Genomic DNA, 16,059 nt, shown 5'->3' on the forward strand with positions numbered 1-16,059 from the left:
CGGTGAATGCTTGAGAGTTGGCAGCTCTGGTTACGTTGGTTGGCGCTAGCTGGTCAACATCAGCTGTCTGATGTTCACCAATGATGTTGACAGAATGCTGTCTGTCAAATTAATTTAATTCAAATAATGTGTATATACAACTCAAAATGTAATATGAACAAAACGAATATGAACATATTCACTTGGTAAAGGTGAAGGGGAGTAGCTTGAAGATGTCATGTTTCAAAATCACTTGACATCACCCAACGTTCCTCTGGAGGCAAAACGTCCTTTAGGCTTCGGCTATGGCTCTAGGGTTGTTGTGACTCATGGGGCGGAGCATAGAGACTATGCCGTTTCTCGTTTGTTACTCTAGAGTAGACCAATTCACTTTATTGAGGCATACTGCCCCCATCTGGTATGGAATGTGGAGTATGACTTGATTTTTTTGCCAGACATTACACATGGCTCCTTTAAGCACCACAGAATTACAGAAGAACCATTAAAAAAAATATTTAAAAAAATGTAAGTGAAATAAATTGTTGCTACATTGTCTAATATTCAGTTTTGGGGAAAGTTACTTTTAAATGTAATGAATTACAAGATTGCTCCATACAAAAAGTAACTAATTGCGTCACTTAGTTACTTTTTATGGAAAGTAATGCATTATGCTACTTTTGTGTTACTTTTGCATTACTGGGCTGGGCTTGCTTATTTGTTTTTTAATAACAAAAAACACAAAATTTACACATAAAATGCAATTATAGGAACTGCCTCTGCTTCTCCACCGCTCACAGTTTCTCTCAATATAGGGATAAAAGGTATCAGTTAATTAACTACTTATTTTAATTACTTATTTGAAAATGTAACTCAGATATTTCATCGTAAATTTAAAAGTAATGCATTACTAGTTACTTGAAAAAAGTAATCTGATTACATAACTAGCGTTACTTGTAACGCGCTACCCTCAGCACACGGTAACATTTCGTTTGGCCAAAGCACCTGAGGAAGATTTGGGGTCACTGTATAAAATGCTGTATCTTTTAGATTTCAAAAACTGACCTCTATATATCACCTAAAATACACTAAAATAAAACAAAACACAAACAAGAAAATTATATCAATGAATCAATAAGTATATCTGTGAACCACCCCCCACCCCCACATCGTCTCTCTGTGAGCCCATTTATTAGACATGTCAGTATATAATGGTGCTCTTTAGTTCTTAAGTATATAGAGTGTGTTCAGAGGCTCAGGCATTTGTCATCTTAATGACAGTAATTTCCTCTTCTGTTATCCTGCCTGCTCTAGCCCTCAAGTGATCCCGACACCCAATACTGACTTTGGGCCGACTCCGCTAGTGGACATCCGTCACTCTGACCCACGTCACAACACATCTCGTCTCATTGTCAACCCATGTCTGGCACGCAGTGACACAGGCACATCAGTGTTAATGCCGGCATGCCTTTCTTGGCAAGATCTACAAATTTACAGACACACTGACCTATTCCTTTAGCTTTAGCATCAATGTCAGTGTTTGCCTGCGTTGCATGGCGATGGCATGTTGCTGTCAAGAGTCGAATCGAGCTGACATTGAAACGACGGCCCTCTGTCCGCTTCCAGCTGTGGCCTCCGGATATGATGTTTTAACCCTGGGAGCGGGAAGACTCCCAACATGGCTGGAGGTGGGAAGCATGGGTGCATGAGAGAGAGAGAGAGAGAGAGAGAGAGAGAGAGAGAGAGGAGTGTGGGCGGCTCAAGTTTGGGCTGCAGTGGTTTCCATAGAGACAGATGAGGAGTGAAAGCGAAGCAAAGAAACTAAAATAAGAAATGGCCACAGGTAATCAGCGGCGAGCTGTCGCAATAATGTTGACATCTTGCTCATAACTAGTGACTGAGGCAAGAGCTGAAAAGCCAGTGTCTTATTTTGTAATGACAGGGATAGGTATAGAATCACAAAATGAGATAAAAGTTAAAGTTTGCTGGAGTCCAGGACTGGGAAGTTTGTTGCAATGAGCTAGTTTCAAACTATTACAAACTCTTGTTGTACTTTAACTCATTTAAGGGTCACTTCACCAAAAGTGCTAGTGTGAAAGCATCATGGCAAACATCCTGCAGTACCATCTATATACCATGCTATATGAATACGGTAATGAAACAGTGGTATTACCGTTCTTGCACCATGGTAACACCACAGTGCTTTTTGTAGGGGGAGAGAAAAATGAGAACACAAGCAGTTGCTATGGCAAATAAAACTTTTTCATCATGAACAGCAAAGCTGAAAAGATAGGGATGAAATTAAGGTAAAGAGAAAGAAGAGAGTGAGAGATGGACATGAGGGAGATGTATAATATTGAGCGATGCAGTCAGGGGCACAATAAAAACAGCTCTCAGGAGAGAGCGCTGCAGTCAACAACTCTTATGAGCCACTCAAGACATCTCTGTTTTACAGGTATTGTGTGGGCAAAACTTATTCACTGGAGCGATGACGTTTAGCCTGTTTTAATCCAAACGATTTCTGACCTAAACTGAACTCTTAAATAGAGCACAATATTAGTTTACAATGCCTGGCAAAGGTTTGGAGATGACACGTTATCCAGGAAGAGCCATGCCGGAGTCTCGGATTAATCCTCGAGCCTCATTTACATGGACAAAACCTAAACTTACAAAAGAGAGAGCGATTTTGTATCACTTATTTATAGCCTCCACCTTTAAGCTGTGTGTGCTTCACTGGTGCGAGTGTGTTTGTGGGTGTTTGTGTAGATATTTGATCATGTCTGAATGGTAAGAAGTAGGCGGACGCCTGAGGGTTTTGCTCTCTCTCTCTTTATTTTCTTCCACTGCTCCTTCATCCCAGAGCAGTGGTTAAGCCTGTATTATCCCGCCTTACCCGGGCTTACATTATCATTATCATTCCTGTGTACCAACACTATTGTTACCACAGGGCAGCACTCCAATGTGTTAAAAGGCAAGTATAAAATCTCTTAAAGAGCCAGACGATAACCACCATTCAATTTTTCACCATTTTCATAATTTTCACTTACTGTATGTTTCCGGGTCCACGCTCTGCTGGTGAAAAGCACTCAGGCCATTTTGAGCTTGTTTATTCCTGAATGTTTTATACTTGTGTTGAAAAAAACACCTGCATGTTATCCATAAATGTTAAACTTTAGTCTGTAACTCATGTTTGTGCTATCGACATGAGTGATACCTTACAGCAGTAAGACAATAGGATAATTTGAACAAAAACATGGACTTAAAAAATTCCACTTATGGAGGGATGTGAGTAAGGCTGAAATGATTAGTCGACATTAAACACAAAACAAACTACAACAAAAAACATAATTACATAAATCCAAATATCACATAAGACCTAACATAATGGCCTGCAATAATGTAGTTTGACCAGAAGGCTACAGAACTTCAGAAGACTTCAGAACTCTTGGATGAAATCCAACAGAAGAAGATGTGCTTATGAGAAGTGCAAACGAAGCCTCAGACATCCTGAAAAGTGATCGCCATCTGATGGCTGGCTGCAGTATAGGTCATAAACCCTGCCCTCTCCATATAAACTAATTCCATTCAATTCAATTCAAGTTTATTTGTATAGCACTTTTTATGATACAAATTGTTGCAAAGCAACTTTACAGATATTTAAGTTTCTACAATGTATTTAGTAGTAGCTTATCAGTGGTGACTGTCAGTTAATGTACATATGGCAGAAATGTACAGAAAAATCAATTAAAGACATAATCAAACATACGATGAACACTATTAACAATTATTATATGATGCAAACAAACTTATAGCAAAATTTGGTAGTTCTGTATGTTGTTTCAGGGTTGGCATCATCTGAGGTCCTTTGAGGGGTTGGCATCATCTCTTCTCAGGTGTTCTGGATCCAGACTGAATCCTGGTACACCCCGTGGCAAAAACAGAGAAACAAATAGAAAATAATTAGCGTAGCTGCTGTTCCAACTAAGCAAAATTGATTTGTTTAACACAAGCTGAAGAAAAATAATGTGCATTTGATCAGATATAACTGCAGTACAAGATTATGAGATGCATTATTTGAATGCTTGGCCAAAGAGCTGTGTCTTTAATCTAGATTTAAACAGAGGAAGTGTGTTTGAACCCCGAACATAATCAGGAAGGCTATTCCAGAGTTTGGGAGCCAAATGCGAAAAAGCTCTACCTCCTTTAGTGGACTTTGCTCTCCTAGGTACTACCAAAAGTACAGCATTTTGTGACCTTAGGAAGCGTGATGGATTGTAGCGTGGTAGAAGGCTAATTATGAACACAGGAGCTAAACCATTAAGGGAATTATAGGTAAGTAATAATATTTTGTAACTGATACAGAATTTAATAGGTAGAAAAAGTTCGATATGCAGAGACTGTAAACATCCCAACGCTGCTGAAGTGGACTAGTAGCTGAATATTGTATATATGCAGTGCATTTCCCAGTCTTGACATGGTAAGGACTGCTATGTTGCTGCATTTGTCTAATAGAGTGCACCTAGATTTTTGACTGTAAAGGAAGCAGCTTTACATCTGTTTAGTTGCAACATAAAATTGTGTCTGTTTGCGTTCACTGTGTAATGTTGATTTTGTGCTAAGTCTAAATGTTTATGAAGATGACAGGAAACATTTTTTAACACACTTGTAATCAGAGCTTAGCAGTGCACTCGTGATTGTTGAGATATGATGTTGACTATACCAAGGGGCAATTTACTGGTGACTGATTGAGACGACAGTTTCTGTACTACGGTGGGGTCTGAAACCTGACTGAAATTCTTCATAGAGATCATTTTTACGATCTAAACATCAGTTTCTGTACTACGGTGGGGTCTGAAACCTGACTGAAATTCTTCATAGAGATCATTTTTTGTAGGAAGGAACACAATTAAGCAGACACAAATTTAAAAATAAAATAAAATTGACAAATGGAAAATTTGAAATGGGTCTGTAAATTGCCAGTTCACTAGGATCTAGTTATGTTTTTTTTAATAAGAGGCTTAATAACTGCCAGCATGAATGGTTTTGGGACTTTGGAAATGGGCCATGAACCAAACAAAAAAAAAAAATCTATGTACATTTCAAAAAAATTTTTCCCAAAGATGGTTTCCAACATTTTAGGTAGCTCTTTTCATGCTGATGTATGTTCAAGTGTTCCATTTTCTAATAAGTTTGCTTTTAATTAGTTATATGATGCTATAAAAACAGGGTGTGGGGTAATGATCGTGAGCATGCAGTTGGGTCTGCGGGAGTTTTGGCGGGACTTGATCACTACTGAGCAGACTCATGCTCCAAATGACATCATTGATGTAAGATGACAACGGCCATATATTTTGGCTTCACTTTTCTATAGTGGAAGGAAGTGGAGACATACACCCTAATAACTACCTAGCAACAACCACCTAACAACTAAAGAAACCACCATCAACATATTGGCGAACCCATAGCAATGCATTAAAAAAACACCTTTGCCTAGAAACCACTCAGAACACCCTAGCAATCACATTGACATGTGTTAAAACCTGTTCAAAACAGCCTAGCCACCACTGAGCAACGCCAAAGCAAACAACTTGGCAATATGCTAAAAACCACTCAGCAACAAGCAGCCATAACAACCTATCATTACAGCAGTGAGTTTCACATGCACAAACACCACTCACATCTCCTTCAATATAGAAATGCTTTTTTTCTATTTACTAGTTCTATACTGAAGCTTTATACAACAGACCATATGACCACAAACAGACACAGATCACACAGAAACCGAACGCCCAGTAAATTTAGCTCTTTGCACTTTTGCCTTCCCTGAACCATGTGTTCCATATCTTTCCAAGGAAGGGTTGGCAGCTTAGTTCTGAGCACAGAGCACAAAGCACAGAGGTTAAAGTGCATGTTTATATATATATATATATATATATATATATATATATATATATATATAGCTATATATAGGTTTTTACACACTCTTTGACATTTTACACTCTTTCTGGCAAAAAAGAAAAAAAATGCATTGCAGCTACTGTATTTTTTCTGTGAGTCTACAGCCTGTAACACTATTCTATGTCAGGTCATCAAGGGCAATGGAGAAAAATACAAGTTGCGTATGAAGCTGAAAGCAAAAAAGAGAGGAAATGCAACAGCAACAAAACATTTAAAATGGTTCCCTGAAGAACCTTCAACGTCCATGTACACTTTCCATTGCACAAATTGTTCTTAATAGTGGAAAAAGGTTCTTCAGATTATTAGAATTCGCTTCACACTAAGAAAAATAGGGTTCTTTTAAGAACCTTTCAATGAGAGTTTCTTTACACTCTTAAAAATAAAGATGATTCCATGTGGAATCTTTAAAGGTGCAGTTTGTAATATTGACAGCTAGCAGTTGCAATAATTACTGCATTGAAAATTCAAAATATTGGAGAGAGTTATTCTCCCACTCCCTCTACCTAAGAATTAGTGTTCTCCTGGGTTGCCAGATTGTGCACACGCAACAGAACGAGCACAATTGACAATGGTAGGCAACAAGCGATGAGTTAATTTATCTGCATTGTAATATTCCACTGTTCACAGTGCTTTTTAGATGCATGGCCGAAGATTTTTAGGTAGGGTAGAATCTGTGATCTCTGACCCAGTTCATTTGCTGGCTTCCATGGCTGCAATACGCTTTGTTTCCTGCTAACTGGCAACCCGGGGAGTCGAAATACTGTTGGGTAAATTCACACAGACCAAAACAAAAACAGACATACCAACACAGGACGCACATTTCAAAGTAGAATAATTGGCTGTAGTGTTGTTTTTCGGAGAAAGAAGTATGTGACCTTAGCTTTTCCATCGCACAAAAGGTTCTTCAGACAAAGAAAAAAAAATGTCTTTTAAGAACTCTTCACCGAAAGCTTCTTTGGAGAACCAAAAATGTCTTCCATTGCATCACTACAAAAAAAAAAAAAACATTTGGAACTTTTATTTTGATGACAGGAAGTAATATTTTTATAGGACAGCAGCAGGAACCATGTGCATGTGTATGTCTCAGAAATAATGAAACCATTTTAAGATATACATTTGTGCCAGTCATGAAAGATCACATCACAAATTACATGAATGGTACTGGGAACACAGAGGAACATGCAGCACTTTCATGCATTTATTCCACAAGGTTTCGACCTGTAGAGCAGAGGCTTTATTGGCAGGTGAAGAGGTTGTCCCTGGACTAGGATCGGGGGCGGAGGTGGAGGTGGAGGGGACTTTCTCCTGACAACAGGCTGGGGAGACGGAAAACTCCATCACCAGCAGCGGCCATCCCAAATCGCCCCCTCAGCAGCGCTCCGGAGCTGTAACGGGAGAGCCAGCAGCCTCCTACGCCAGTGACACACACACACAAACCAGCACTACTCCTTTCAAAGCGAATGCTTTTGGCTCAGCTTTGAAGATCGATACTTTCTAACCTTCTTTTCATTTATTTTAAAAACAGTACATGCCCTTTTCTCCCTCTGTGTAGGCATATGTAGCAAAAGAACTCCATTAAAAGTGTTTCCAATAGAATTGTTCCACTCAGGAGGATATAACTTAGATACAAAGCAATGGTTATTATTATCAGGTTAGGTCAGCTTTGACTCAAACTTTCTTTGCTTCTAAATTAACACCGTTTTTGGTACATTTCTCCCTTGCAGCGTGAATTATGGTCTTTTTTCCACCTGTGCGCTTCGCTCTCTGCTGCTGCTTTCACAGAAGACATTTCATGTTGAGGACACACTCTGCAAGCGGCTTCTTAAGGATGTCATACTGCGCTCGGACAACAGAGCATGTGTCTGAGAATAACTCTCAGGTGCCATCGCAACTCTGAATCTCCCGTGTTTAAAAGTCTATTGTGTAATAATGCAGCCCGTGGATGATTCATTCCGTAATCTCTCCGTGCATATCAGAGATATTGACTGCTGAAGAAAAGCTTTCAGACGTAAATAAAACTCATATTTCCAATGGCATTAACAGCAACATATATCACATATTTGCAAAGACCCAAATAACCGATCCGAAATAAGACATAAAAAAGACACAGGCAAAGAGTTGAAAGGTGATTGAAATATGTAATGAAAAACTCGAACGAGAGAAATGTTTGCAGAACGGCAGGCTGGATTTTACTGCCTCAACCATAAATCATTTATTAATAATAAGAAACAACAACAACACTAATAATTAAAAAAAGTTAGACTAAATCGTCATGTTCTGCTGAACTATTACAGGCCTGTTGTAAGTAATGGAAGACTACAATTCCATGAGTGCTGTAGCTCTGTCGTCCATGACAACGCTGAGTGGGACGAGTTATAGCCTTCAGGCTCTCCACGGCAACCAGCAGCACAATTAAAAAAAGCAAACAAACACAAAATGAAACTCCCACCCCACCTCCATCTCACCTCCACTCACTAGACAACTGGGCACGCTATTCTTCTCAAAACAAAATATGCAACTATATATACGCAATCTATTATTTATACTAAAACACAACATAATACATGAAGGTAGTCCTTAAAGTTACAGTAGATGCGTGCTAGTGACCTACGAACCTAAATTTCACACTCCTTCACATGAAACTGTTTGCACATTGGGTTTGGCGACTGTGGAGAGAATGCACATTCCGTTTAGGAAACTTTAACTTGGGAAAAACATTAATGTCAGGCTATTGATGTAATATTTATGAAGTAATATCAGGAGGCTGTTGTTCCATTATTCAGAGTGATGGAGGGAGCAAAGAGTGGAGGAGGAAACAAACGGCTGGTGTTAAAAGACTCATGCGCAAGCTGCAGGTGGGTGGAAAAGGGCTTCCCCGGTATTACTGACGCACAGCTTACATAAACACACACAAACACGTTCTCATTTTAACAATGTGACCAAGCCATCACATACACACTTACTGAGTGGCAAAACACAGTTTAAACTACAACAAAGGCCCTCTTTCTAATCAGCATAACACATTCAAACATGACATTTGAGAAGGTGGATGTAGCCTCAGAGATGTTTGGGGGATGTGGGTGTGGCAACAGTATTTTTGCTATGGAAATATTTTGTGTATACTTACAATCCACATTTCTTTCAGCTTCATATGTAATTTTTACTGTTCATTCTGGCACTGTCAAAACCAGATGCCTAAAGGCAATTTCGCACGGGATGCAGTGTTTTGCAAAGGAAGAAGTCATAATCTCACAGGAAGTCAGATTTCGATACCACAGCGGCAATCATTTTCATTCAGAAAACGGCAAATTTTGGCAGTGCGCAAGCAGAGCAAACCCTAAATCCTGCATTTGTGTGTGCTCAGCTTTGTTTCTTGCCTCTGAAAACACTACAACACCTCCACGTTGGTAGGCGCATCTTTGTCAATTTTTCACCCTTGATTGACTTCATGTGATGCGATCTTTCTTTGAAAAAAAGTCAAAAATCACATTTGACAACATTTAAAAAAATGAAATAACCTTTAGAATAACTTTATGGACATGTTGAAAAACAAAACTGTATTTCAAGTTGTTTTTCCAGTGCCGTTAAATTGCCGTCAGCAGGGGGTCCGACCAACACAAATAAGAACAATAAACCCAAATACCAGATTTATTGAATCATATTGTGTCTCCTGGTTTTCTGATTTTCATTAGGAAGCTTGTGTTGCCAGAATGTTCTCCATTTGGTTCAATCACATGTTACTTGACCCCTGAAATGAGATTCGAACCTCTCCAGATCTCTTTCTGTTACACGACCAGGATGTTGGCGAGGACCACCGCATCACCTGCTTATACAGATGCGGATTCGTATATTTATAAAGTTTGGATCCATCCAGCTCTAGTTCCATCATGACATCGCTGGAGGGGAGACGAGAAGTGCAACAACACACTATACAACAATGTGCCACAGGGACTTTTCTCTCTCTCTCTCACCTGTGTTTACTTCTCTCCTCTCCTTCTCATTGTTTCCTGTATTCCCTCCATCCCTGCTTTCTTTCTTTCTTTCATTTTTCTAGCATACCCCTCTCCTCCTTCTTTCCTGTGCTTGCCCACAGACCTGCTGCTGTCAGTTTGGTAAAGCGTGGCCTCAATGAGCCATGGTGACTCACTGCGTCTCTCTGTGTGTGTGTGTGTGTGCGTGCGCACGCTCATCAATCTAGGATGGAGAAACAAATAGTTTTTTTTTTTTTTTCACTGATCTCCCTCCTGCCCTGTGAGATCTTCCAGGCGACTGTCAGAACACTCCTGTGTCATTCATGCCCCCTTAAGCAAACACACTGGCGTGTGTGTGTGTGTGTGTGTGTGTGTGTATGTTGACATGTTTCCAAGTGCATGTTCTCATGTGTGAATTGTTCATCGGGGAGAGACAATGAATTTTGTCATGTCTCTGTATGGATGAATAAGTGAAATTAGAGGCGTAACGAGCAACCCCCTGACAGCCACAGAACACAAAGTGCTCTGACATTCGTTTATTTCTCAGAAACATTGACTTCTCTCTGTGGCTCTAGTATCGCACCCTCTTTGGCCGTGTACACACGAGTCTCTGTTTGCGGGGGTGAATCCTGTAAGTCAGGGTCTCCCATCACCTGCTTAACCACTACCAAACCATCTTTGGCTTTGTACACATGAGTCTCTGTTTGCGGGGGTGAATTCTCTAAGTCAGGGGTTCCCAGCATCTGCTGAACCTCTGCTGAACCCGTATGACCTAAATTATTTTATGAAGGACCTACTGAGATTTTAAACAATGTTTGAACCTTTTTCTAAACATAATTAATATAATTATAATATAGTAAATGATTAAATATATATTTGATCCCCTACCAATCGGCAAGAATTCTGGCTCCCACAGATTGGTTCTGTGCCCATGTGCAACACAGATTAGTCCTGCCACTTTAAGATGATTATATCTAAAATTATCATAATCGTTTACAGTATATACACCTGTATACAATCTGTTATATTATTCCAACCTCTTTGGATATACCATCGGCAATTATATATTTTAGCAGTCTTTTTTGTCAATGTTTGAAGTTTTATTCGTTAGATTGCCAAGGCTTTGTAATTATTTTGTGACAAGACTAGCAATTTCAACTAAAATTGGTGAGGAGTAAATTCTACACTGTTTTGCTTTATTTATTATAAAATGGATTTTATATTTTATAACCGTATTCTTATTTTTCAATCTGTTTTCAAATCCCACAATCACATCCTAATACTAAAGCACACATAGAAACTAACAACAAAAAAATACAAAAAGAAACACAACATTTTGAATAAGATAAAAAAATCCAATTTTTAATATTCAAATATCTGATTGTTGCTATACACTAAAAAAACACCAAAATTTAGAAAAAAAAAATGTAGAAATCTCCAGCACTCCAGATCTGTCTAAACAATCACTCATTAACTTCAAAACATAAACATAAAACCAATAGCACATCCATATAAACAAAAACAAACAAACATTAATAAAGAATGAAGCCTGTTTTAAATATAGCACTTCATTCCTCTCTCTCTCTCTCTCCCTCTCTCTCTCATTAAAAGTGCTTGTGGATAACAGAGAGCTTTCAGCACCATTTAGAGCCCATATTGGGTGTCACTGTATAACAGAGTGTACATCCTATAGTCACTGCATAACAGAGTATACATCCTATAGTGTGAACCTAAAAGTTTGCACATACTACATCTTATAGTTTAAAAAAAGAGCATACATCCTTTAGTTTGTGCTTGTATCTCAGTGTGTATGCATGTATGAGTGTGTGTGGTGGGTGATGACAGCACACCAGGTGTCCCCTCAGCAGGGGCTCCACGGTAAACATCAGTAAACAGCAAACCTGCCAACACCAATAACCATATGCCACCACTCTAAAAACCATCCCTCCACCCCTACGTCTCCCTGTACACAACTGCATAACCAAAACAACAAAACACCAAACAAATCAACCACATTTGTCAAAGGTAGGATAAATACTTTATGCACGAACACATGTCAGAAATGAGAATCACAAACCATAAAAAAAATAAGAACAATAAATGATAAAAAAATAATATAAAATCAGCAAAAAATCAATTTCATGTTTATGTCTGCTATTTGTCATTTCTTTGTATTTATTTATGAAATTCACTAAAAAATTTTTAATAAGAATTATTTTTCAAATCATTAAACCAAATTTTACATTCCACACATTCATAGCCTATTATCAAAGCAAAATAAACAAATTAAAATCATATTAACAAAGAATATTCAAATCTCAGATTGTCACTTTGCACTATGCAAATTCCACAGGTGTGTCCAAGTTACTTTAAAAACACATACACACAATATATTAGCATTAAAAAATCGAGAAGTTCTAGAAAATTGAAGATTATTCATAACAAACAAAATAAAAAAACAGATACAAAAAATACAATAAAAACAAAAAAAAATTGTAGATTATTCATAATAAAAATTTAGAAGATAAATGTATTAATTTCACAACTTGAGACAGACACACATATTAGCATTAAAAAAAAAGATTTGTTTTTACAAAACTAAATACATAATAAAGAATAAGCCTGTATTAAATATATATACTATATATATATATCTATATCCCTATATATATATCACTCTCATTCAAAAGTTTGGGATCAGTAGACTTTCAGTTTATTAAAGAAGTCTCCAATGCTCATCAAAAGCTGTATTTATTTGATCAAAAACTGAAGAAAAAAAAACCTTTTATCACCTGCTTTTGTATGTTATTACAATTGTGCCCATATTGGTTTCTATTTTTAGTATACATCCTTTAAAATGTAATTTATCTCAGTGTGTATGCAAAGCTGAATGTTCCATCAGCCATTACACCAGTATCCCCTGTCAGGGGATCCACGGTAAACATCAGCAGGGCAACTCCAATATTCATCTGCCCTCATTTGTCAAAGGTTCAACTAAAACATACATCTGCCCTCACCCTACAAAAGAATAAAAAACACAAATGATTAAGCGAAACCAAGAATAAAAAGTTAAAAAGCCCTCATTTGTCCTATGGCAGAATGAAAATCACAAATGAAGAAAAAAAATAAATAAATTAAAACAAAAAAAAAAAATCACAAATGATGAAGCGAAATGAACAGATTGAAACATAAAAAAAAATTAATAGAGTGAGAAAAATAGAAAGAAAAGAAAGAAAGAAAGAAAGAAAGAAAGAAAGAAAGAAAGAGATGACTTACAAAATTAGATTTTTAGTTAATATATTTAATAGAATAATTCTTTATTGTAATATAAGTACTTCTGGAGAAATAAAAATACCAAAAAAAATACTAAAATTTCTAGAAAATTCTGGAGTATTCATAAATTAATTCAATTTTTTCATAACAAATGTCTGTAGTCAGTAAAAACCAAACAAAAAAATGGAAACAAATGAAACTGAATATTCAGCTTTCTGTGTAGGATATGAATTAGATTTTATAATCAAAAAAATAAACATAATCTATACTATACTAAGATATAATTTAAAAAAAATAATCATGGTGGATTGTATATTATGTTATGATTTATATTATCTAATTTTTTGGGCATGGTAGCAATGTATGCTATGTAATCTGTACTATAGTGCATGAAACATGGTAATATTGTTTTTTATTTATTTAATTTATTTTTTAATTATTATTATTATTATTTTTTTATTTTATGATATGTGCCATAACATGTTTTCTGGACATATGTTCATGGTAATATTATGGCGTTCTGGACTAATAAATATATTTATTTAAAAATTTATACATATACTTCTATAAATCTATTTATTTATATAAATAAATAGGATTTTTAGTTAATATATTTAACACAATATAGTTATTTAGTCATTTTTACTGGAGATTAAAACCCAAAATGTTTTAAATGTCACTAAACAATGAAATAACTACTTTTAATAACATACTTATAAAAAAGTAAAGATTTATATAGTGTAAATAGTACTATACTGTATATGGGGTATGTTATGTGCCATAATTATACCATGTTAGTGTTTTTTGGGGGGACATGTAGATGAAGCATAATAATATTGTTTTTTGAATATGGTTCCACACTCATGTTTAGGTAACACGTTAGTATATTTACCAGTTCTCACTATTAACTAGTTGCTTATTAGCATGCCTATTATCAACATATTGGCTGTTTATATGCTGTTTATATGAATATGCTTCATCATTTTGTGGGGAAGTCGTGGCCTAATGGTTAGAGAGTTTGACTCCTAACCCTAAGGCCATACTTGCCAATAATTCTGAGTATGGGTCACCATACTTGTGTCCTTGAGCAAGGCACCGAACCCCCAAATGTTCGCCGCAGCATAAATGGCTGCCCACTGCTCCGGGTGTGTGTTCACGGTGTGTGTGTGTTCACTGAAACTGCTGTGTGTGTGCACTTTGGATGGGTTAAATGCAGAGCACGAATTCTGAGTATGGCTCACCATACTTGGCTGTATGTCACGTCACTTTCACTTTATTAGTACTTAGTACTTACTAATTAGTAATTAGCAAATTAGAAGTATATTGAGGCAAAAGTTGTAGTTAATGGAATTAGAGAGAGAAGTGTTCCTCCCAGTAGAGACAAGGTAATCTTGGCATTGACCAACCTCCAAGAATTAGATAAATTGACCCTCACCTTTGTAGAGATTCATTTGTCTGTTTACTCGGATGCTGAGAGAGCCTGGAGAGCAGGAAGGTCAAACCCTCAACCCCTGTGTGGATGCCAGCTGTCTGATAGAGCGAGACAGAAAAAAAAAAAAAAAAAAAAAACAGGCTTCACTCGGATGGGCTGCATGGGGAAGTTTAGGCTAAAGGTAAAGGTAAGGATGGATGGAGCAATGGATGGATGGATGGATCAGCAGGTCCACTTGACCCCCCGATTAGCTGAGCTCGCTTTAATTAGCGCTGAGCTAAGTGCCAGTAATTAGCCGCATTGTGTCACCTGCCAGAGGCCCTGCACCATCGCAGCACACGTTGCTATAGCTACCAGAGGACAAGAATGGAGGGGTGGAGGAAAGAAAGCAAGAGCGGAGGAAGAGAGAGAGAGAAAGCACCAACATTAGACATGATCTAAACAGAAACAGCATGCGGCAGGCACACGGATGAAGATTTGTTTTCCCGTGAGAAAGTCCTTTGCAATATTAAAGAGAAATGGCATTCAGCGGTTTAGTGATGCTTGATATTTCTGGTGCTTTAAAATGCATCATAATTTATGAATTATTAAAAAATGACACAGTTGCAATAAAGTACAAAATGATGAACATCTTATTTTGATACATGGCAACAAACTTCCTTGAATAGTGCTGATTTTTTTTTAAATAATATTTATAAATGAAGATATAAATAGAAATATCAAGAAAAAATCAAACATCAAAAAAAAGTAAAAGTTATGTCACTGAGTATGTTGTTATAGGTGGTGAAATACAAAGAAACATCATGTAGAAATCAAGTATGCAAATACTGTACATTCACCGGTGAACATTATAACCATGAAAAATCATTTTAAGTTTTCAAAAGCAAGCACTGTAAAAATATATTTTATGTATATCAACATACTGTACTTTACTATATGAACTCATTGCTAAAATTAATGAGTACACAAATACAAAAAACAGGCTGTTTACGATGGTGTAACAGTATAGAAATTATTGTACTTTCAGTTCTGCTTCTAACAAATTATGCATTGCTCCTTAACTGTGCCTCAACAGTTGTACCAGTGAAATTTCATTTGTTTCGCAAAAATAAATAAAAAAATTGAAGACCAAAATATCAAAAGTAGTGGGAGGGAAAATATTTGATTGTATAATGCAGGTTAAACCTCAGCCTTCAAGATTTTGAAAAAGATCTGTTAAAAAAATAAGCTGCAAACTTTCAAACAGGATTGGTGTTTTGGGAGCTGTTCGGAGACTGATTTCAATGTCTTTCCTGATCAAACAAGGCCCTCTGCTGGTCATGCAGAAGCCACATGCTTCCAGACACCACTGAACTGGGTTCATTCAATCCATTTATACTTTTAGGTCCCCCAAAATTCTTGACACTATCTACAGTTTCTAACATTTCAGCTTTGAGATGGAAAACGATC

The sequence above is a fragment of the Cyprinus carpio genome, chromosome A14, assembly GCF_018340385.1.
Source record: "Cyprinus carpio isolate SPL01 chromosome A14, ASM1834038v1, whole genome shotgun sequence".
Lineage (NCBI taxonomy): Eukaryota > Metazoa > Chordata > Actinopteri > Cypriniformes > Cyprinidae > Cyprinus > Cyprinus carpio.